General features: G+C 45.8%; 1 pseudogene; it reads left to right on the top strand.

Moving 5' to 3' along the window:
• The window catches only part of LOC135516439 (VPS10 domain-containing receptor SorCS2-like), a 473,003-nt pseudogene that overhangs the window by 221,022 nt on the left and 228,536 nt on the right, over positions 1-23,445 (top strand).

The following is a 23,445-nucleotide window of genomic DNA, read 5'->3' as shown; positions in this document are numbered from 1 at the left end:
CAGTTGCCGTTTTCAGGGCCTTTTCAAATATGTAATCCTGTTCTGTCAACTCTGGCCGTCAGTTTCAATATGTGAACCTGTAATGCTTCAGGTTTAGGAGTACAGGAAGGGAGAATGGTAATAAAAAACTGAAATGGCTGTAAAGAAAGAATGATTGCTTTTGTATTTTGACTCGATTCCGTAAAACCTGTCATTCCCTCAGACCCAGGATATTCACCTCTCTCTGTTTCTCTGTTTCTCTGTTTCTCTGTTTCTCTTCAGATCCAGTGACTATGGCACCACCTACACAAAGCTCAACCTGATGCCTGGTACAACCATCGTGGTCTCTAACTTCTATATCTGCCCCACCAACAAGAAAAAGGTAGGAGGTGGTATAACACTCGGGTGCTTTGGGAAAGCTTAGTGACAGAGTTTATGAAACACAAAGTTTAGGAGAAAGTGAGGGCACTCATTCTTAAAGATTACGTCAGGATGAGAGATTTGATTGAACCTGCTTCTCATTTCCCTGTTCCGCCCGCCGTGGCAGCTCGTCCAATCAGCTGATGTTATCCCCTGGGCCTGGGGCTTTAATCAATAAGAGATTGAGAAGATTAGACAAAGTGAATCGTCCATACCCTCCATTCCACTAATTCCCAAATTCAGCTGGGACTCACTGACTCATCCTCCAGGGTCATGCTCACGCAAATACACACGTTTTCACAATGATTGGGGGCGAGACATCGGTAGCGGTTAATTGCCTGGGAATACAGTCATCATAATTTCCTTGAGCGAGAGAGAGAGCGAGAGACTGACTGAGAGTCTGACTGAGAGACTGAGCTGAGTGGACAGGGGGAGATTAATGTCTCTGGGGTCCTGACTGTGAGTGTCTGTCTTCTGACAGACTGGTAATAGGAAGTATGGCTCAGCTTGGTATTCAAACACACCCCAGATTTAGCATAAGAGGGTATTCCTCTTAGTGAAAGACCAACCACTGCTGTAGTGTAGCATTGTGTGTGTGTGTGTGCGTGTGCGTGTGCGTGCGTGTGTGCGTGTGTGTGTGTGTATCTGAAAGTGCTTGCATGCCATCAGTATGTTGCAAAGATGTACACTGCTGTTCAAAAGTTTGGGGTCACTTGTCCTTTTTTAAAGAAAAGCACTTATTTTGGCCATTAAAATAACATAAAATTGATCAGCAATACAGTGCAGACATTGTTAATGTTGTAAATGACTATTGTAGCTGGAAACGGCAGATTTTTTTATGGAATATCTACATAGGCGTACAGAGGCCCATTATCAGCAACTATCATTCCTGTGTTCCAATGGCATGTTGTGTTAGCTAATCCAAATTTATCATTTTAAAAGGCTAATTGATCATTGGAAAAGCCTTTTGCAATTATGTTAGCACCGCTGAAAACTGTTGTTCTGATTAAAGTTAAAACTGGCCTTCATTAGACTAGTTGAGTATCTGGAGCCTCAGCATTTGTGGGTTTGATTACAGGCTCAAAATGGCCAGAAACAAAGACCTTTCTTCTGAAACTCATCAGTTTATTCTTGTTCTGAGAAATGAAGGCTATTCTGTGCGAGAAATTGCCAAGAAACTGAAGATCTCGTACAACACTGTGTACTACTCCCTTCACAGAACAGCGCAACCTGGCTTTAACCAGAATAGAAAGAGGAGTGGCCCCGGAGGCCCCGGTGCACAACTGAGCAAGAGGACAAGTACATTAGAGTGTCTAGTTTGAGAAGCAGAGAAGCAGACGCCTCACAAGTCCTGAACTGGCAGCTTCATTAAATAGTACCCGCAAAACACCAGTATCAACGTCAACAGTGAAGAGGTGACTCTGGGATGCTGGCCTTCAAGGTAGAGTTCCTCTTTCCAGTGTCTGTGTTCTTTTGCCCATCTTAATCTTTTCTTTTTATTGGCCAGTCTGAGATATGGCTTTTTCTTTGCAACTCTGCCTAGATGGCCAGCTCCCCTTGTCGCCTCTTCACTGTTGACATTGAGGCTAGTGTTTTTTGCGGGTACTATTTAATGAACCTCTTAGCGCACGGATCCCGCTATCTGGATCAAAATTGACAACATCCAGTGAAGCCGGAGCGCGCCAAATTCAAATGACAAAATTGTAATATTAAACAATGAACATACATTGTCTTACATCGTTTTAAATCTTAACTTCTTGTTAATCCAACCACGTTGTCAGATTTCAAAAAGGCTTTGCGGTGAAAGCATACCATGCGATTATCTGAGGACAGCACCCCACATCAAAATACTTTTTCAAACCAGCACAGGCGTCACAAAATCCCAGATAGCAAGAAAATAAATCACTTACCTTTGAAGATCTTCCTCTGTTTGCAATCCCAAAGGTCCCAGCTACACAATGAATGGTTGTTTTGTTCGATAAAGTCCTAATTTATATCCCAAAAAGTCTGTTTAGTTGGCGCCTTTGATTTCAGTAATCCACTCGTTCAACATGCATACAAACAAATAGAAAAAGTTACCGGTAAAGTTTGTCCAAACAAATCAAACAATGTTTGCAATTAATATGGAATATCTAAATAAACAGTTACATTTAAGACAGAGAATAGTATGTTCAATAGGGAAGATAAAGAGAAGAGCGCACCTCATTCACGCACCAACAATACACCTTGGAAAAACTACTCATTCGTTTTTTCAAAAAACAAGCCTGAATGTAATGGTTTTCTTGTGGGAAAAGAGAGGCGGACCAAAATGCAGCGTGGTTAGTTTTGTGCATCTTTAATAAAGATGAAAGTACTACAATCTGCAAAACAAGAAACGTGCAAAAACCAAAACAGTCCTATCTGGTGCCACAAACACAAAGACAGGAACAATCACCCACAAAACCCAACACAAAACAGGCTACCTATATATGGTTCCCAATCAGAGACAATGACTAACACCTGCCTCTGATTGAGAACCATATCAGGCCTAACATAGAAATGGACAAACCAGACACACAACATAGAATGCCCACCCAGCTCACGTCCTGACCAACACTAAAACAAGGAAAACACACACGAACGATGGTCAGAACGTAACAGTACCCCCCCCCCGCCCTCAAGGTGTGGGCTCCGAACGCACAACCTAAACCTATAGGGGAGGGTCTGGGTGGGCATCTGTCCGCGGTGGCGGCTCTGGCGCTGGACGTGGACCCCACTCCATAATTGTCTTAGTCCCCCTCCTTAGCGTCCCTTGAGTGGCGACCCTCGCCGCTAACCTTGGCCTAGGAACCCTAACAACGGGCCACACTGGACTGAGGGGCAGCTCCGGACTGAGGGGCAGCTCGGGACTGAGGAAGCTCAGGACTGAGAAGAAGCTCAGGACTGAGAGGAAGCTCAGGACTGAGAGGCAGATTCTGGCTGGCTGGTGGTTCTGGCAGATCCTGGCTGGCTGGCGGTTCCGGCAGATCCTGGCTGACTGGCGGTTCCGGCAGATCCTGGCGGAATGGAGGATCCTGGTTGACTGGCAGATCCTGGCTGACTGGCGGATCTGGAAGATCCTAGCTGACTGGCGGATCCTGGCTGACTAACGGATCCTGGCTGACTGGCAGTTCTGGCAGATCCTGGCTGACTTGCAGTTCTGGCGGATCCTGGCTGAATGGCGGATCCTGGCTGACTGGCGGATCTGGAAGATCCTGGCAGACTGGCAGTTCTGGCAGATCCTGGCTGAATGGCGGACCCTGGCTGAATGGCAGCTCCTGGCTAAATGGTGGATCCTGGCTGAATGGCAGATCCTGGCTGACTGGCGGATCCTGGCTGACTGGCAGATCCTGGCTGAATGGCAGATCCTGGCTGAATGGCGAATCCTGGCTGAATGGTAGTTCTGGCGGATCCTGGCTGAATGGCGGATCCTGGTTGACTGGCAGTTCTGGCAGATCCTGGCTGAATGGCGGATCCTGGCTGAATGTCGGATCCTGGCTGACTGGCGGATCTGGAAGATCCTGGCTGAATGGCGGATCGTGACTGACTGGCAGTTCTGGCAGATCCTGGCTGAATGGCGGATCCTGGCTGTTAGGCAGATCCTGGCTGAATGGCGGATCCTGGCTGAATGGCGAATCCTGGCTGACTGGCGGATCTGGAAGAGCCTGGCTGACTGGCGGATCCTGGCTGACTGGCAGTTCTGGCAGATCCTGGCTGGCTGGCGGTTCCGGCAGATCCTGGCTGACTGGCGGTTCTGGCAGATCCTGGCGGAATGGCGGATCCTGGTTGACTGGCGGATCCTGGCTGACTGGCGGATCCTGGCTGACTGGCGGATCCTGGCTGACTGGCAGTTCTGGCAGATCCTGGCTGAATGGCGGATCCTGGCATACTGGCGGCGCTGGGCAGACTGGCGGCACTGACGGCGCTGGGCAGACTGGCGGCGCTGGGCAGACTGGCGGCGCTGGGCAGACTGGCGGTGCTGGGCAGACTGGCGGCACTGGGCAGACTGGCGGCGCTGGCGGCGCTGGGCAGACTGGCGGCGCTGGGCAGACTGGTGGCACTGGGCAGACTGGCGGCACTGACGGCGCTGGGCAGACTGGCGGCGCTGGGCAGACTGGCGGCGCTGGGTAGACTGGCGGCGCTGGGCAGACTGGCGGCACCGACGGCGCTGGGCAGACTGGCGGCGCTGGGCAGACTGGCGGCGCTGGGCAGACTGGCAGCGCTGGGCAGACTGACAGCGCTGGGCAGACTGGCGGCACTGGCGGCGCTGGGCAGACTGGCGGCGCTGGGCAGACTGGCGGCACTGGCGGCGCTGGGCAGACTGGCGGCGCTGACGGCGCTGGCCAGACTGGCGGCGCTGGGCAGACTGAACAGAGAAGCTCTGGCGCCTCTGGACTGAGGGGCTCTGGCGCCTCTGGACTGAGGGGTTCTGGCGCCTCTGGACTGAGGGGCTCTGGCGTCTCTGGACTGAGGGGCGGAAACTCTGGTAGTGCCGGACAGGCGGGAGCAGCTGTGTTGATGGAACGGAGAGACAGCCTGGTGCAGGGTGCCGGCACTGGTGGTACCGGGCTGGGGACACACACCTGAGGGCGAATGCCTTTCATACTACGCCAAAGCAACTCCTCTCTCTCTTCACACTCCCCCAATTCTATTAACACCTCCTCGAGTGTCTCCTCATCTCCCATCCGTTCACTCTCCTCCATTCTGTCCAATAATTCCTCGACCCTCTCAGGCTCAGCCCTCAGCTTCGCCGATAGCTCCGATAACATCCATGGCTCCTTACGGTTAACAGGGGGAGTTGGCTCAGGTCTGGCTCCTGCCTCTGCCACACTCTCCCTGTGCCACCCCCCAAGAAATTTTTGGGGGTGCCTCTCGGGCTTCCAGCCGCTCTGCCGTGCTAGCTCCTCATAATGCCGCCTCTCTGCTTTCGCTGCCTCCAGCTCGGCTTTGGGGCGGCAATATTCCCCTGGCTCTGCCCAGGGTCCTTTCCCGTCAAGGATCTCCTCCCAAGTCCATTCCTCCAAATAGTGCAGCCCCTCCCACTGCTGCTGCTGCTGTTGTTGCTCCTGCTGCTGCTGCTTCTCCTGCTGCTGCTTCTGCTGCTGCTGCTGTTGCTCCTGCTGCACCTGTCGCTTCTCCTGCTGCCTCTGTTTACCACGCCGCTTGGTCCTTGGTTGGTGGGTGATTCTGTAATGGTTTTCTTGTGGGAAAAGAGAGGCGGACCAAAATGCAGCATGGTTAGTTTTGTGCATCTTTAATAAAGATGAAAGTACGACAATCTGCAAAACAAGAAACGTGCAAAAACCAAAACAGTCCTATCTGGTGCCACAAACACAAAGACAGGAACAATCACCCACAAAACCCAACACAAAACAGGCTACCTATATATGGTTCCCAATCAGAGACAATGACTAACACCTGCCTCTGATTGAGAACCATATCAGGCCTAACATAGAAATGGACAAACCAGACACACAACATAGAATGCCCACCCAGCTCACGTCCTGACCAACACTAAAACAAGGAAAACACACATGAACGATGGTCAGAACGTGACACTGAAACCCTTTCTAAAGACTGTTGACATCTAGTGGAAGCAATAGGAACTGAAATCTGGGAGCTATTTATTTGTATATCCCATAGACTAGCATTGAAATGGCCTGTGACCTCAAACGTTTTTAACAGTTTTAGAAACTTTAGAGTGTTTTCTATCCAATGCTACCAATTATATGCATATCCTAGCTTCTGGGCCTGAGTAACAGGCAGTTTACTTTGGGCACGTCATTCATCCGAACACTGCCCCCTATCCCTAAGAGGATTTATTAATGAAGCTGCCAGTTGAGGACTTGTGAAATAACCTTTTCAACACACAAATCCTCTAAATAGCCTCTAAATAGACTTGCAGATGTAACATTAGTCTGTAGTTGATACTGTGAAGCTTGGTGTCAGTAGAGAAGGATATCACGGACATTGTAGACTGCCTCTAGATGTGTATTTGGGTCAGACCTGGGTTCAAATGTATTTACAATCCTTCAAATAAGCATTTGCTTGAACCTGCCATGAGTGCCAGTTGGGTGGGGTTTTGCAAGTTTGGGACCATCCTCCCAGCTTGATTTTGCCAGGCATGTTAAATCAAGCAAAGTACTTGAAAGAAAACACATACTATTTGATTCCAGGTCAGATTTGGGTTCCCCTCAGGCTAGGTTGAAATGAACAGTATCCGTCAATTCTGTGGAGGTAGACAGGTTTTGTTAACATCGGCTGGATGACAGGTCACTGATCCAGTACGGGAAGCTTCTTTTAGGTGGTGTGGTGGACGTGTGACTGGCCCAGCCTTGCGTGAATGATAAACCCCTATCCTCAGAGAACTGACAGAGAAGATGAGAGAGTTTTACTGCCTGAAGATAACCTTGTAGAGGGAGACCTCTATTCACACACTGAGGTGTGGGTGTGGGTGTGAGAGAGAGAGAGAGAGAGAGAGAGAGAGAGAGGGTGAGAGAGAGAGAGATGGAGGGTGAGAGAGAGAGAGGGAGGGTGAGAGAGAGAGAGATGGAGGGTGAGAGAGAGAGATGGAGGGGTAGAGAGAGAAATGGAAAGGTAGAGAGAGATGGAGGGGTAGAGAGATAGATGGAAGGGTAGAGAGAGAGAGCGAGAGAGGGGGGGGCATGAGCGAGAGACATGGATGGATAGAGGGCAAGAGAGTTGTAGAGAGAGGGGGGGTGAGAGAGTGAGGGAGGGGGGGTGATAGAGTGAGGGAGGGAGGGGTGGTGAGAGAGTGAGGGAGGGAGGGGGGGGGTGAGAGGAAGTGAAAGGAAGAAGTGTCAGAGACAGAAAGATACAGAACAGAGAAACTGAGACTGTCCTTGAGAGGAAACCGTCTCCTTTCATTTGGACAGACAGTATCATATAGTTTTCTATGACGGACAGTCAAATAGCAGGCTGATTATGCCTGGCCAGATTGCTGTCTGACTCTCTCTATTGTAATTCCTCGACTCGATAGAAAACGTTAATGGAAGGAAGACCATTTTTTTAAATTGGTTAATTTTCCTCTAAAATACATTTTCCTCCTTTGTCCAGCATTATCTCACGGTAGAGGAGCCGCGCAATTATGAAGAAAATGATGGTGGAATCTGTTCGAAAGCAGTGAAAGGAGACGCATTTTAATGGCATTTGACCTTCTAGGCAGATAGAGAAAATTAACTGAGAGAGTGTTTGGAGTTTCTTCCCTCTATTTGCCCAGTGCTGTGGAGAGTAACTAGCTTATTTCATATTTAATTCGTTTCTACTGCCAAAACCCTTGTTGAAATATATACTTATCCAGAACTTCTTGGCTATACATTTACTTGGAAGGGAATCCCTTTTGAGCACATCGTTGTGGCAGATAAAGTTATATGTAGTTATGGGCCTTAAAAATATGCACCCGCTAAACCCATGAGGTGACCCAAAGGAGACCCAACCAATCCCTTGTTTCTGTTCCCTATCCAATCCCCTTCCATCCTTCCATTCCTATGAAGTCACAGCTGTGGCCTATGGACATAGAGAATCAGCAATGCTTTCATCTCAGGCCTACAGTCACTGGTCTGGGACCTGCTCTGGGAGAGATAAAGAGGCAGGGGAGCATGGGGAACGGTGAACTGAGATCAGTCAGATGCTAGGGTATAGCTAAATCTTACTAGATGATTACTGGTTCAAGGCTATTGATGGCTATGGGGATTCTCCATATATGTCCGGACGCATCAAAAGCTATGTTAAACCTCTGTGAGCCTGGGCCTGTATGTCAAACAGAGAACAGTTGGTTCTTCATGACTGCTCCATCCTATGTTATATTGTAGAACTAGAATTATCTTGATCATTTTATTATCTCAAGAGCTGGAATCCCCAATCCAGAGGCTCTGGAATGATTCTGGAATGATTCTGAAATTATTCTGGAATGAATCTGGAATGAATCTGGAATGATTCTGGAATGATTCTGGAATGATTCTGGAATGATTCTGAAATGATTCTGGAATGAATTTGGAATGATTCTGGAATGAATCTGGAATGAATCTGGAATGAATCTGGAATGATTCTGGAATGATTCTGAAATGATTCTGGAATGAATCTGGAATGATTCTGGAATGAATCTGGAATGATTCTGGAATGATTCTGGAATGATTCTGGAATGAATTTGGAATGATTCTGAAATGATTCTGGAATGAATTTGGAATGATTCTGGAATGAATCTGGAATGAATCTGGAATGATTCTGGAAACCTAATATACCCAGGTCTTAATGCTACATTTTCTTCCGTATAAGAATGAGTAGCACTACCAAATACGGTAAGATACCACATCTACAACTCCATAGACCTGATTGCTGGCTACAGTAGCTAACGCTCAATGAATTCAGATGATGATACAGTGTGAAACCCATGATAAGGTTTGTCCTGTCCATGGTGGGACCTAAAGGCCTGGTAATGTATTGATCTATCTAACTTGTATCTGAGGTAGGTGACCGTGTGTGTGTGTGTGTGTGTGTGTGTGTGTGTGTGTGTGTGTGTGTGTGTGTGTGTGTGTGTGTGTGTGTGTGTGTGTGTGTGTGTGTGTGTGTGTGTGTGTGTGCGTGCGTGCGTGCGTGCGTGCGTGCGTGCGTGCGTGCGTGCGTGCGCGCGCGTGCGTGTGTGTGTCCCGCGGTGTGTTGGGGACTCTGTAATCAACACTGTGCCACACATAGTCCCATGACAGGGATAAATGGATTGACCTGAACTGGATTCTCTCACAGATCAATACAGGGGAATATACCATTGGCTCATAGGCAGGGGATAGGCTCACAGTGCTATCTGATGGTAGGTAGGGAGAGAATGCTGATTATTGCAGTTACATTATTATGCGTGCATTACTACAATGAGTGATCCATTTAGCTCAAGTTATGTTCGACCAAATGTTATATGATCAAGTGCTGTTTGATTGATTCCTTCCGTTGTGCGTCTATGAAAAGCTGCAGTGGCCTCTTGTTACATTGATTACGTTTGAAAATAACACACAGTCCTTTTGGCACCAATTGTCCGATATAAGACTTAGCTTCTAAAAATAAACAGAGGTATTTGATCCATTCAGTCAGTTGTGTGTCTATGAAAAGCTGTTGTGGTTGTTAGCTACATTTATTAGTTTGACATAACACACTAATTTTGGTCCAGTTCTCCAATATTAGCCTTAACTTCTAAAAATAACCATCGGCCAATCGCTTTATAACAATCCCAAGCAGATGAAAGCGAGTGGCCAAATTGAACCATAGCCTTTCAATTTTGGAGAGCTGGTTGCCTTGACTGTAACAGGCTGACAGGCCTTTAACCCCAGCTTAAACAGACTGGTAATTATATTAAAACAAGCACTTTGAAATCTCTAATGGGATGGAGAGGGCTTTGTTATGATACTATACTGAACAAATATATAAACGCAACATGTAACATGTTGGTCCCTGGGTTTCATGAGCTGAAATAAAAGATCCCAGAAATGTTCCATTCGTACAAAAAGCTTATCTCTCTCAAATGTTGTGCAAAAATGTGTTTACATCCCTGTTAGTGAGCATTTCTCCTTTGCCATGATAATCCATCTACCTGACAGATGTGGCATATCAAGAAGCTGAATAAACAGCAGGATCATTACACAGGTGCACCTTGTGCTGGGGACAATACAAGGCCACTCTAAAATGTGCAGTTTTGTCACACAACACAAAGCCACAGAAGTCTCAAATTTTGAGAGAGTGTGGAATTGGCACGCTGACTGCAGCAATGTCCACCAGAGCTGTTGCCAGAGAACTGAATGTTAATTTCTCTCTCTACCAACATCGATTTAGAGAATTTGGCAGTACGACCAACTGGCCTCATAACTGCAGACAACTTGTATGTTGTTGTGTGGGTGAGCGGTTTGCTGATGTCAACATTGTGAACAGAGTGCCACATGGTGGCGGTGGGGTTATGGTATGGACAGGCATGAACAACATACACAATTGCATTTTATCGATGGCAGTTTGAATGCACAGAGATACCGTGACGAGATCCTGAGGCCCATTGTTGTGCCATTCATCTGCTGCCAACACCTCATGTTGCAGCATGATAATGCACGGCCCCATGTCGCAAGGATCTGTACACAATTGGTAGCTGAAAATGTCCCAGTTCTTCCATGGCCTGCATATTCATTCATATGTCACCTGTTGAGCATGTTTTGGGTGCTCTGGATCGATGTGTACGACAGCATGTTCCAGTTCTCCTTTGAAACTTGAGACTAGAAGCTAGAGGCTAGAGACTGAAGCAGGGATCAACAACTAGCTCCTCTCCCCTTCTCCTCCTCTCCCCCTGCTCTCCCCCTCTTCCCCTCTCCTCCTGCTCTCCTAATCCTCTCCTCATCCTCTCCCCCTGCTCTCCTCCTCTCCACATCCTCTCCTCCTGCTCTCCTCATCCTCTCCTCATCCTCTCCTCATCCTCTCCTCATCCTCTCCTCATCCTCTCCACATCCTCTCCTCCTGCTCTCCACATCTTCTCCTCATCCTCTCCTCATCCTCTCCTCATCCTCTCCTCATCCTCTCCTCATCCTCTCCTCATCCTCTCCTCATCCTCTCCCTCTCTCCTCATCCTCTCCTCATCCTCTCCCCCTCTCCTAATCCTCTCCCCCTGCTCTCCCTCTCTCCTCATCCTCTCCCCCTGCTCTTCCCCTCTTCATCCTCTCCCCCTGCTCTTCCCCTCTTCATCCTCTCCCCCTGCTCTTCCCCTCTCCTCATCCTCTCCCCCTGCTCTTCCCCTCTCCTCATCCTCTCCGCCTGCTCTTCCCCTCTCCCCCTCTCCTCATCCTCTCCTCATCCTCTCCTCATCATCTCCCCCTCTCCTCATTCTCTCCCCTCTCCTCATCCTCTCCTCATCCTCTCCTTCTGCTCTTCCCCTCTCCTCATCCTCTCCTCATCCTCTCCTTCTGCTCTTCCCCTCTCCTCATCCTCTACCCCTGCTCTTCCCCTCTCCTCCCCTCCATTTCTCCTCCTGCCATCTCTCTCTGTGTGACAAATGCCACCCTTCTGATCTATAGGGTCTTCCATCCTGCACTAACACTGCCATAAATATTAACATCACAATAGAGACTATTTTTATGATGCTCTCTTCATCTCCCTCCTCCTTTCCTCCTCCTCTCCTCTCCCTCCTCTTCCTTGCTAACTGCTGCAGTGAGACCCTGAGCCAGACACCATGAATTGATTGCTCGTGACTGGGAGGAAGTGGAGGAGAAAGGGGTGTGTGTGTGCGTGTGCGTGCGTGTGTGTGTGTGTGTGTGTGTGTGTGTGTGTGTGTGTGTGTGTGTGTGTGTGTGTGTGTGTGTGTGTGTGTGTGTGTGTGTGTGTGTGTGTGTGTGTGTGTGTGTGTGGATAAGTAGGGAGAGGGCAGTTCAGTAAGGTGACTCTAAAGCCCCTAGTTACTGATCCGATACGGGGGAAGAAAGAGGCATGAGGGGGGAGACTGTTGTGTAGCTGAGACAGCAAATACTTTAAAAGGGGGAAGAGGGAGGGGATAGAATACTAAATAACTAAACAATAAACAGAAACAGTAAAAGTGCTTTAGCTGCAGTGATTTCATGCAGACTCCAGTGCACAGTATCCCGCAGTAAAGCTGTATATTCTTATCTCTCCAGTATACTGAGTGTTACAATGGCTGTGCTGTAACATTGTTGCTATGAGGGATGGATGGGAGATCCTCAGCTTGTTGTGTTTCCAGGCAGACAGGCAGGCAGACAGATAGGCAGCAAGACAGGCAGGCAGACAGGCAGGCAGGCAGATAGGCAGCGAGACAGGCAGGCAGACAGGCAGGCAGACAGATCGGCAGACGGGCAGGCAGGCAGACAGGCAGGCAGACAAATAATGACGGCGAATGAATAGATCGATAGAGATTCTCCCCCAAAGCCAGTCCTACTGCCTCATCCACTAACCCCCTCCCCCACCCCTCCCCTCCTCGGCACAGCTCAGTTCAGTGAGGCAGCCAGCGGCCAGCCTGAGGATAATTATGTGATCTATACAAACTCAAAACTTTCTCTCTCTCTCTCTCTCTCTCTCTCTCTCCCCCCTCTCTTTCTGCCCCTCTCTATTTTTCTCTCTTTCTTTCTCTCTCTCTCTGTTTCTCTGTGCCTCAATCCTCCTCTCTGTCTCCATCTCTCGATTTTTCACTTATCTTTTCCTAATTCTATGGCTTGGGAGTTGAGAGAAAAGGGAGAGTGGAGAGAATGAAAAGGTGAGGGTAAGAAAGGAGAAGTGATGAAAACCCAAGATCTCAAACTAGAAAATGTATAGTTTGGGCGGGATTTTCTTGCACTGCAGCAAGGCTGGAGTTAGAGCCTAGAGCCTCCCTAGAGAATAGAGCCTCCCTAGAGAATAGAGCCTAGAGCCTCCCTAGAGAATAGAGCCTAGAGCCTCCCTAGAGAATAGAGCCTAGAGCCTCCCTAATGAATAGAGCCTAGAGCCTCCCTAGAGAATAGAGCCTCCATAGAGAATAGAGCCCAGAGCCTCCCTAGAGAATAGAGCCTCCCTAGAGAATAGAGCCTAGAGCCTCCCTAGAGAATAGAGCCTCCCTACAGAATAGAGGCTGGAGGATAGAGAATAGAGCCTAGACACTAGAGAATAGAGTCTGGAGGATAGAGAATAGAGTCTGGAGACTAGAGAATAGAGCCTAGACACTAGAGAATAGAGCCTAGACACTAGAGAATAGAGCCTAGACACTAGAGAATAGAGCCGAGACACTAGGGAATAGAGCCTAGACACTAGAGAATAGAGACTGGAGGATAGAGAATAGAGACTAGATCCTCCCTAGCGAATAGAGCCTAGACAGTAGAGTATAGAGCCTAGACACTAGAGAATAGAGGCTGGAGGATAGAGAATAGAGGCTAGACACTAGAGTATAGAGGCTGGAGTATAGAGAATAGAGTCTAGAGCCTAGACAATAGAGAATAGAGTCTGGAGACTAGAGTCTGGAGAATAGAGTCTGGAGAATATAGGCTAGTGCCTAGAGTATAGAGTCTGGAGAATAGAGTCTACTGACTAGAGAATAGAGCCTATAACCTAGAGGCTAGAGCCTAAAGGCTAGAGGCTAGACACTACAGATTAGAGACTAAAGACTAAAGACAAGATGCTAGAGCCTAGAGCCTAGAGCCTCCCTAGAGAATAGAGCCTATACACTAGAGTATAGAGGCTGGAGGATAGAGAATAGAGACTAGAGCCTAGACACTAGAGAATAGAGTCTGGAGAATAGAGTCTGGAGAATAGAGACTAGTGCCTAGAGGATAGAGGCTTGAGCCTAGACAGAGAACAGAGTCAGAAACTAGATGCTAGAGTCTGGAGAATAGAGGCTACTGACTAGAGAATAGAGCCTATAACCTAGAGGCTAGATCCTAAAGGCTAGAGGCTAGACACTACAGACTAGAGACTAAAGACTAAAGACTAGATGCTAGAGACTAGAGCCTAGAGCCTACATTCTAGAGCCTAGATTCTACAGACTAGAGCTAGGAGGCTATAGCTTAGTGCCTAGAGCCTAGAGCATAGCGACTACATTCTAGAGCCTAGATTCTACAAACTAGAGCTAGGAAGCTAGAGTTTAGAGCTTAGAGACTAGAGTCTAGACACTACAGACTAGAGACTAAAGACTAAAGACGAGATGCTAGAGAATAGATGCTAGAGCTTTGAGCATGGAGACTAGAGCCTAGATTCTACAGACTAGAGCTAGGAGGCTAGCTTCTTCAGGAGTTGGTTCCTGTACAGGAACCAAATGAGCGGAAATTCCAGAGCGCCAAGTAATTGTACTCGTTAAAACTCATACTTTCATTAAAATTCACATCCAGGGTACTCAAATCAAGCCACACTCGTTGTGAATATAGCTAACATGTCAGATTTGTAAAATGCTTTTCGGCGAAAGCGTGACAAGCTATTATCCGATAGCATGCAGCTCCCAGACAAACAGAAAGGGGACGTAAACAAAAAAATTAGCGTAGCCGGCGCTACCAAAAACACAGAAATAAAATATAAAACATTCATTACCTTTGACGAGATTCTTTGTTGGCACTCCTATATGTCCCATAAACATCACAATTGGGTCTTTTTTTTCGATTAAATCGGTCCATATATACCCAAAATGTCCATTTATGAACACTGTGAAATCCATGGAAAAATGCACGTTTCCCAACGCAACGTAATTTTTTAAAATTCATAAAGTTGCCTATAAACTTTGACAAAACACTTCAACCTACTTCTGTAATCCAAGTTTAGGTATTAGTAAACGTTAATAAACGATCAAATTGATCATGGAGCGATCTGTATTCAATAACTAGAAGTAAAGAAAATGAAGTCCAGTCCCCCACGGACATTTTTTTCAGTTGCGCACTTGAAGACCGGATGTGCGATTGACTATCCTAACCAAGGATAAAGGTCATTGGTAATCACAACACTGGCGACATCGTGTGGAATCTGTAGGAATTGCATGCACTGTTCCATCATTTATGACAAGCCATAGACAATACATAGACTGGCGGATTGATTTTTTCTCCGTCAAAAAAGTGACCAGGTTTTATGGCGATTTTGACCACGGAACTCGTTCTGTTATAGTCACAGACACCATTGAACCAGTTCTAGAAACTTCAGAGTGTTTTCTATGCACACATACTAATCATATGCATATACTATATTCCTGGCATGAGTAGCAGGACGTTGAAATGTTGCACGATTTTTAACAGAATGTTGAAAAAAGTAGCTCGATCTCAAACAGGCTAGAGTTTAGAGCCTAGTGGCTAAAGCCTAGAGGCTAGAGACTAGAGACTACAGGCTAGAGCCTAGAGGCTAGAAGCTAGAGGCTAGAGACTAGATGCTAGAGCCTAGAGACTATAGGCTAGAAGCTAGAGGCTAGAGACTAGATGCTAGAGCCTAGAGACTATAGGCTAGAAGCTAGAGGCTAGAGACTAGATGCTAGAGCCTAGAGACTATAGGCTAGAAGCTAGAGGCTAGAGACTAGATGCTAGAGCAGGGATCATCAGCTAGATTCAGCTGCAGGATGATTTTTACTTGAGCAGATAATTGGGGGAACAAGAACATATAGTAATTCCAAGTAGACTGCAAATTTGTATACTGTAAATTGACCTCAAGAAGCCTAAACATTTCAAAACTTGCTACATTTGTTTACAATCACGTGTCTCTCTTGTGTATGGGAACATATTTCCTAAATTAAAATCACTTGGAGCTGATTTCCTGGTGTTTTTACCATGTTTTTTGTCCAACAATGAACATTTTACAAAACACCTGGGTGGCCAAATAAAACCACCGTGGCCGCCAGTTGGAGAACCCTGGGCTAGAGGTTAGAGCCTAGAGGCTAGAGGCTAGAAGCTAAGAGCTAGAGCCTAGAGGCTGGGGCTAGAGGCTAAGAGCTAGAGGCTAGAGCCTAGAAGCTAAGAGCTAGTGGGTAGAAGCTAGAGGCTAGAGGCTAGAAGCTAGAAGCTAAGTGCTAGAGGGTAGACGCTAGAGGCTAGAAGCTAGATGCTAAAAGCTAGAGTCTACAGGCTAGAGGCTAACAGCTAGAGGCTAGAAGTGTAAAGCTAGAGCCTAGAGGCTAAACACTACAGGCTAGAATATTGAAGCTAAAATCTAGAGGCTTGAGTCTGGAAGCTTAAGTCTAGAAGCTAGAGGCTAGAGGTTGAAACTAGAGGCTATATGCTAAAGACTAGGGGCTAGAAGCTAAAAACTAGAAGCTAGAGGCTTGAAGCTAAAGCCTAGAGCCTAGAGGCTTGCGGGTAGAGGCTAGAAGCTAGAGGCTAGAACCTAGACCATAGAGCAGGGATCATCAACCTCATTCAGCCGCAGGACATTTGTCTTCTTGAGCGGATAATGTTGGGTCCGGAATATAACTACAAATAAGTTATTTTACAATACAGTAGACTGCAAATTGACTACAAGAAGCCTAAACAGATTTTATATTTGACTAAAGCATAATAATGTCAAACCTTGCTTACATTTGTGTACGATCACATGTCTCTCTTATGTGTGGGAATACTTGGGAGCAGATTTACAAAATTAAAATCACTTGAAGTGGATTTCCTGGTGCTTTTGCAGTCAATGAATTTACAAAAAACACCTGGGGGGCCAAATAAAACCACCTGCAGGCCAAATCCTGCTTGTGGGCCACCAGTTGGGCAACCTTGGGTTAGAGGCTAGAGCCTAGAAGCTATATACTAGATACTAGAAGCTATAAGCTAGAGGTTCAAAGCTAGAGCCTAGAAGCTAGTGGCTAAACACTACTAAACTAGAGGCTAGAAGCTAAAAGTTAGAGTCTAGAATTTAGAAGCTAGAAGCTAAAAGCTATAGGCTAGAAACCAGAAGGTAGAGGCTAGAAGCCAGAGACTAGAAGCTAGAGGCTAGAGGCTAAATGCTAGAGCCTAGAAACTAGAAGCTAGACGCTAAAAGCTGGAGGGTAGAAACTACAACCTAGATGCTAGAAGCTGGAGGCTAGAAGCTAAAAGCTAGAGGATAGAAGCTAGAAGTTAGAAAAAGACCTAGGGGCGGGGCCAAATAAACTACCTGCATGCTAAATTCTTCCCGCGGTCTGCCAGTTCGGGAACCTTGTGCTAGAGGCTAGAAGCCAGAGGCTAGGAGTCTATAGTCATACTTTACCACTATATGAGTAGACTGCATCTTACGAGAGCCTAGCTTAGTCTAGAAAATTGGCAATTTTCCCCACAGAGTGACACCAGTGACACTTCATATTCCTGACAGCTTTCCTAAATGGTTTCAGGGGGAATATCATTGGTTGATGTCTCACTGCAGGGATAACAAAGTGCATTTAGGTTAGCCTGGTTTCCAAATAGAGGACTCTAGTTATTTTTCTGTCCCCATCACTGTCACTTAGCCATTCAAATTGCATGTGAGTGAGCGAGAGAGAGTGAAAGAGTGGGAGAGAGAGGGAGAAAGAGGCCCAATCCATAGTGATATTGTGATGGTATCTGTTGGCTGTGGTTCATTTCGGACACGTACTGTACTGTAGCATGGTTTACCCAGAAGCCCTGAGGAGTGTCATAAAATGGTGTGCATCAACAGCTGTCACTGTTCCATTATGGGGGAGTAGGGTACAGATAGGGCTGTGGCGGTCACAAAATGTAGTCAACCGATGATTGTCAAGCAAATAACTGTCAGTCTCACGGTACTTGACCATTAATGAACATAAACACATTGAGCATCTCCTGGCTCTCCACACACAGCCTACAAGCCACAGATGCCGACATATGGAAGATATGGAACATAATAAATCCATGTAATATAGTCTACACCTTCACAATAAATCCATTATTTGTTTTAGACGGGTCTAAAGAAACATGATATGAAGAAAATGTAGTCTATTTCAGAGGAACAGCAAAGCTCTTGAGTTGTTATCTTATGTTAGGTCCTGATCTGGCTATGCCAAATGGCTGTGGGCTACACTAGTTCATTTAGCATACATGATTTGCTTTGAATTCCGTTACATTATTTTATTTTATTTTATAGAAGGAAGAATACAATTGAACAAAACTGAATAAACTATAAATATTTTCTCCAAATGATTTGAGAGAGTGAACACATGCAGCTATTCTGTGTTGAGTGGTTAGCAAAGACGCAGGTCCTCCTATATGTTTCATTTAGAGTTATCAATGTGACTTTAGTTGTTCTACAAACGTTGGGCTAAATGTTTAGATTTTTTAATACATTGTCAGGCTGCATGTTGAGACTCTAATGATCATTTGAAAAAGTCACTTGAAAGGCATGAGCTCTTCTTTGTTTTTTTAATGTAGGTTGTACACACTTCATCAGTCTCTCATTCACAGTTCGACAAGCACTTGATAAATCCTCGAATTCCACTGCGGCATCCCCTTTGTGTGGCCGTAATGCACTTCTCCCGGAGTTGTGTGCGCTCTGTCACATGATTGGGTCTTTCTCACAGGCTACAAGTGAAGACAGACACATCGTGGTAGCAACTATGCGCGTCCTTGTCCAATTCCGAGGTGCATATTAAAGATATTGGAGGACCTGTCCATATTTACTTTTTGTCAGCCAACAAGATGAGTAGGCCTAATGAACAGCAAAAGCAGTAGCCTATGTCAATCTACTATCCCCCATAGTAGAAAAGTTGACCTATTATATTCTGTGCGAGAAATTAATATTCCAAACATAGTCTGGGACATTTAGGGATATGATAAATCCCAAATGAATACAACCACTAGCATAAAAAAAAACTTTTTTACGCAATGTGGCTGATGCAACAGATCTGAATGTTTAGCTTAAAATGTTGATATCCTATTAGGCTATTTCTTCACATAATAAATCTAGCAATGCGCACATGGTAGTAGGCTATAATCGCTAATGTTCAATTAGCGGGAAAACTCATATCTCCACCACTAACTTTAAGCATCGGCTGTCAGAGCAGCTCACAGATCACTGCATCTGTACACAGCCCATCTGTAAATAGCCCATCCAACTACCTCATCCCCATATTGTTATTTAAAAAATAAAAAATGTACTCCTTTGCACCCCAGTATCTATACTTGCACATTCATCTTCTGCACATCTATCACTCCAGTGTTTAATTGCTAAATTGTAATTACTTCGCCACTACGGCCTATTTATTACCTTACCTCCCTAATCTTACCTCATTTGCACACACTGTATATAGATTTTTTTTCCTATTGTGTTATTGACTTTGTTTACTCCATATGTACTGGCCTACCTGGTTAAATAAAGGTGGAATAAATAAATACAAATAAAAAAAACAGATTAATGTGCTTAATAGTGCTTACTTAATAGTGCTTATTGTCACCCATCAGACAATTCGTGATTTAATCTTGTTTTTATATGTACTAAATAACATATGTGTGAAAATAGTTTTGATTTAGAATGGACCATTATCATGCACCTGTATCAAAACACGGGCAGCTGGAGAAAAAAAATGTGTTTATGCACTTAAATAACGAATGGAGGACACTTTTCCCCGTGGTTACTTTTCATGCCAGCCAGGTAGGCTCTACTCCTGTTGTAAAGACAAGCAATGTGCTTAATATTAGGAAGTTGAGAAATAAATATTGTAGGCCTAGCCTATAGAAAGCTGAGTCCATGACTCTGTTTTGCATAGCCTATAGAAATGTTACGCAACATGAGCTCATGGGCTCTCATGAAGTGTTTGATTAGATGTTCGATGACATTTGCATTGATGTCAGTGTGATTGGAGGGACAATGTAGTGCTTGGGTACCAGGTAGTTAGGAAGTTTGATAGGCTACTAATGATGATCAACAGCATTAGAGCTTGGAGATGCCTATTTCCCTATGGTCACTGCAACAGCCCTAGGTACAAAGGCGGCAGTGAAGAGTGGGAAGAGGGAGGGGGCAGAGGGATGCAGTGAATTTTTATGAATGTGCACACACTGTTCCTGGTAGTGCCACTGAGGGGGTCTGACAGAGGTGAAGAGTGTCAGACAGTGGGACAAACACTCTCCGGCCCTGAAGGAGCCTCCCTCAAAACTATCTCACTTCCTCCTTGAAGAGAGTTGGAGCTTCAAATGCTGCCAGAGATGTGACTGACATGACAGACAGGATCTGTCCTCATATCCTCTGTCGCACTGAGCCTCCTTCGACTGAGACAGTCTGTCTGATACTCCCAAAGTCTAGAGCAGACAAATAGATCAGCTTCTAGAGACACCGGACGGTGAGGTTGTTTTTGTAGAGTTTTATAGTTCTGGAAGTTTCGGTTATCCTGTATTGTCATCTTACAAGCTGAACAACTTGTACCGGACGTGATGAAGGGATCTAAAAAGGAAATGGCGTAAGATTCGTCCTGTTTGAGACATATGATGTTGTCATCAAATCAAATCAAATCAAATTGTATTTGTCACATACACATGGTTAGCAGATGTTAATGCGAGTGCAGCGAAATGCTTGTAGGGCGATGATGTTGTCATGCTTCAGCTAGACGGAGGGAGCTAACTGTGCAGCTCGGACGCTTGGACGCTCACCTGGTGTCCCATTCCGCAGACCACTTTGTGAGGTTAAAATAAATATGGTCATTTCTGCTCTCGTTTGGTGAACACCAAAGCTGAGAAAGAGAGTGGTAGAGAGAGTGTTGGAGAGAAAGAGTGTGGATGTGCACCTGTCTCTCTGCAGGCCTAATTGGAGCTGTGTGTTGATTCCCAATACGGTAGACACTATACAGTCTCTGCTGTGTGTTGATTCCCAATAAGGTAGACACTATACAGTCTCTGGTGTGTGTTGAGTCAAAATACGGTAGACACTATACAGTCTCTGGTGTGTGTTGAGTCCCAATAAGGTAGACACTATACAGTCTCTGGTGTTTGTTGATTCCCAATACGGTAGACACTATACAGTCTCTGGTGTGTGTTGAGTCCCAATACGGTAGACACTATACAGTCTCTGGTGTTTGTTGATTCCCAATAAGGTAGACACTATACAGTCTCTGCTGTGTGTTGAGTCCCAATACGGTAGACACTATACAGTCTCTGGTGTGTGTTGATTCCCAATACGGTAGACACTATACAGTCTCTGCTGTGTGTTGATTCCCAATAAGGTAGACACTATACAGTCTCTGCTGTGTGTTGCGTCCCAATACGGTAGACACTATACAGTCTCTGCTGTGTGTTGAGTCCCAATAAGGTAGACACTATACAGTCTCTGCTGTGTGTTGAGTCCCAATACGTTAGACACTATACAGTCTCTGGTGTGTGTTGAGTCCCAATACGGTAGACACTATACAGTCTCTGCTGTGTGTTGAGTCCCAATACGTTAGACACTATACAGTCTCTGGTGTGTGTTGAGTCCCAATACGGTAGACACTATACAGTCTCTGGTGTGTGTTGAGTCCCAATAAGGTAGACACTATACAGTCTCTGGTGTTTGTTGATTCCCAATACGGTAGACACTATACAGTCTCTGGTGTGTGTTGAGTCCCAATACGGTAGACACTATACAGTCTCTGCTGTGTGTTGAGTCCCAATACGGTAGACACTATACAGTCTCTGGTGTGTGTTGATTCCCAATACGGTAGACACTATACAGTCTCTGCTGTGTGTTGATTCCCAATAAGGTAGACACTATACAGTCTCTGCTGTGTGTTGAGTCCCAATACGGTAGACACTATACAGTCTCTGCTGTGTGTTGAGTCCCAATAAGGTAGACACTATACAGTCTCTGCTGTGTGTTGAGTCCCAATACGTTAGACACTATACAGTCTCTGGTGTGTGTTGAGTCCCAATACGGTAGACACTATACAGTCTCTGCTGTGTGTTGAGTCCCAATACGTTAGACACTATACAGTCTCTGGTGTGTGTTGAGTCCCAATACGGTAGACACTATACAGTCTCTGGTGTTTGTTGATTCCCAATAAGGTAGACACTATACAGTCTCTGCTGTGTGTTGAGTCCCAATACGTTAGACACTATACAGTCTCTGGTGTGTGTTGAGTCCCAATACGGTAGACACTATACAGTCTCTGGTGTGTGTTGATTCCCAATACGGTAGACACTATACAGTCTCTGGTGTTTGTTGATTCCCAATAAGGTAGACACTATACAGTCTCTGCTGTGTGTTGATTCCCAATAAGGTAGACACTATACAGTCTCTGCTGTGTGTTGATTCCCAATACGGTAGACACTATACAGTCTCTGGTGTGTGTTGATTCCCAATAAGGTAGACACTATACAGTCTCTGGTGTGTGTTGAGTCCCAATAAGGTAGACACCAGAGTTTCCGTTAGCCGGTAATAGCCGGCTTTTGGCCCGATGAAAAAAAAATAGAAAAGCAAATAAATAAAATTGTTGCTGGCCAATTGTCCGGTAGAAGAAGAAAATCCCCATTGGAAAGTAATGATCTCTAGCCTCTTATACCAATCGATGGAAATCCATTTCACAGGTCATGCATGTATAATGTATTAAGGAAATTGTATGCAGTATATTGGCTACGTCTGATTTATCACAAGCATACAGATTGTTATTTTACCTTTATTTAACTAGGCAAGTCAGTTAAGAACACATTCTTATTTTCAATGACGGCCTGGGAACAGTGTGTTTAGCTGCCTGTTCAGGGGCAGAACGACAGATTTGTACCTTGTCAGCTTGGGGGTTTGAACTTGAGGCGGTGCTAGTCCACTGCTCTAACCACTAGGCTACCCTGCCGCCCCAATAAAACAGAGCCTTTGAGCTGAAACTATCACAGACAGCCCGCGAGCTGCTGCTACAGTTTCTCAAACAGTGAATGCAACGGAAGGCAGGCTTCCTCAGTGTCTCACACACCACTTTGCAATGAGCAGGAGGCGGTGTGGAAACATAAACTTAATTGTTTGAAACCGGAAGATTTGAATACATATTATGAGGTATGTCTTACCTTGCGTCAAAGTAGCCTAGCCCAAAATTTTCCTGTGGAGTTAATTATTTAATATCAACTTTATATAATTGTCCAGTAGCCAACGAATGTTCACACATAGCCTACTGCGCTGTGCGCATTGCTGTGCTTTTTAATGTGAATAAATAATATTGTAGTTTCTCAACATTGGGTATATGTTTGAGGGACCTGGTTTAGCCCTGAGAATGGAGGTTGGAAACCACATTCATCTTCATCCCTCATGCCATGTAGAACCCATATGTCTCACGTCCATCATGTGGGTGTGTGAGCTGGGTGAAGGGATTCGGAGCGGGGAATGTGTGTGTGTGTGTGTGTGTGTGTGTGTGTGTGCTAATCTGTCGCTGCGGCTCTCTCTGACGGCAGGTTCTGTCACAGTGATCGGTAAATAGACCCAGGCTGCAGTGATTTTATCTAGTTGGGGTTACTATAGACCTGACACACACACACACACACACACACACACACACACACACACACACACACACACACACACACACACACACACACACACACACACACACACACACACACACACACACACAGGAAGGAAAAATAACCTTGTCACCACAGCAATGGAGGAAATGTGGTTCAGAGTCAAACATGAATTGTACCTGTA

This window comes from Oncorhynchus masou, chromosome 27, assembly GCF_036934945.1.
Source record: "Oncorhynchus masou masou isolate Uvic2021 chromosome 27, UVic_Omas_1.1, whole genome shotgun sequence".
Lineage (NCBI taxonomy): Eukaryota > Metazoa > Chordata > Actinopteri > Salmoniformes > Salmonidae > Oncorhynchus > Oncorhynchus masou.
This window is presented reverse-complemented; position numbering and strand designations above follow the sequence as displayed.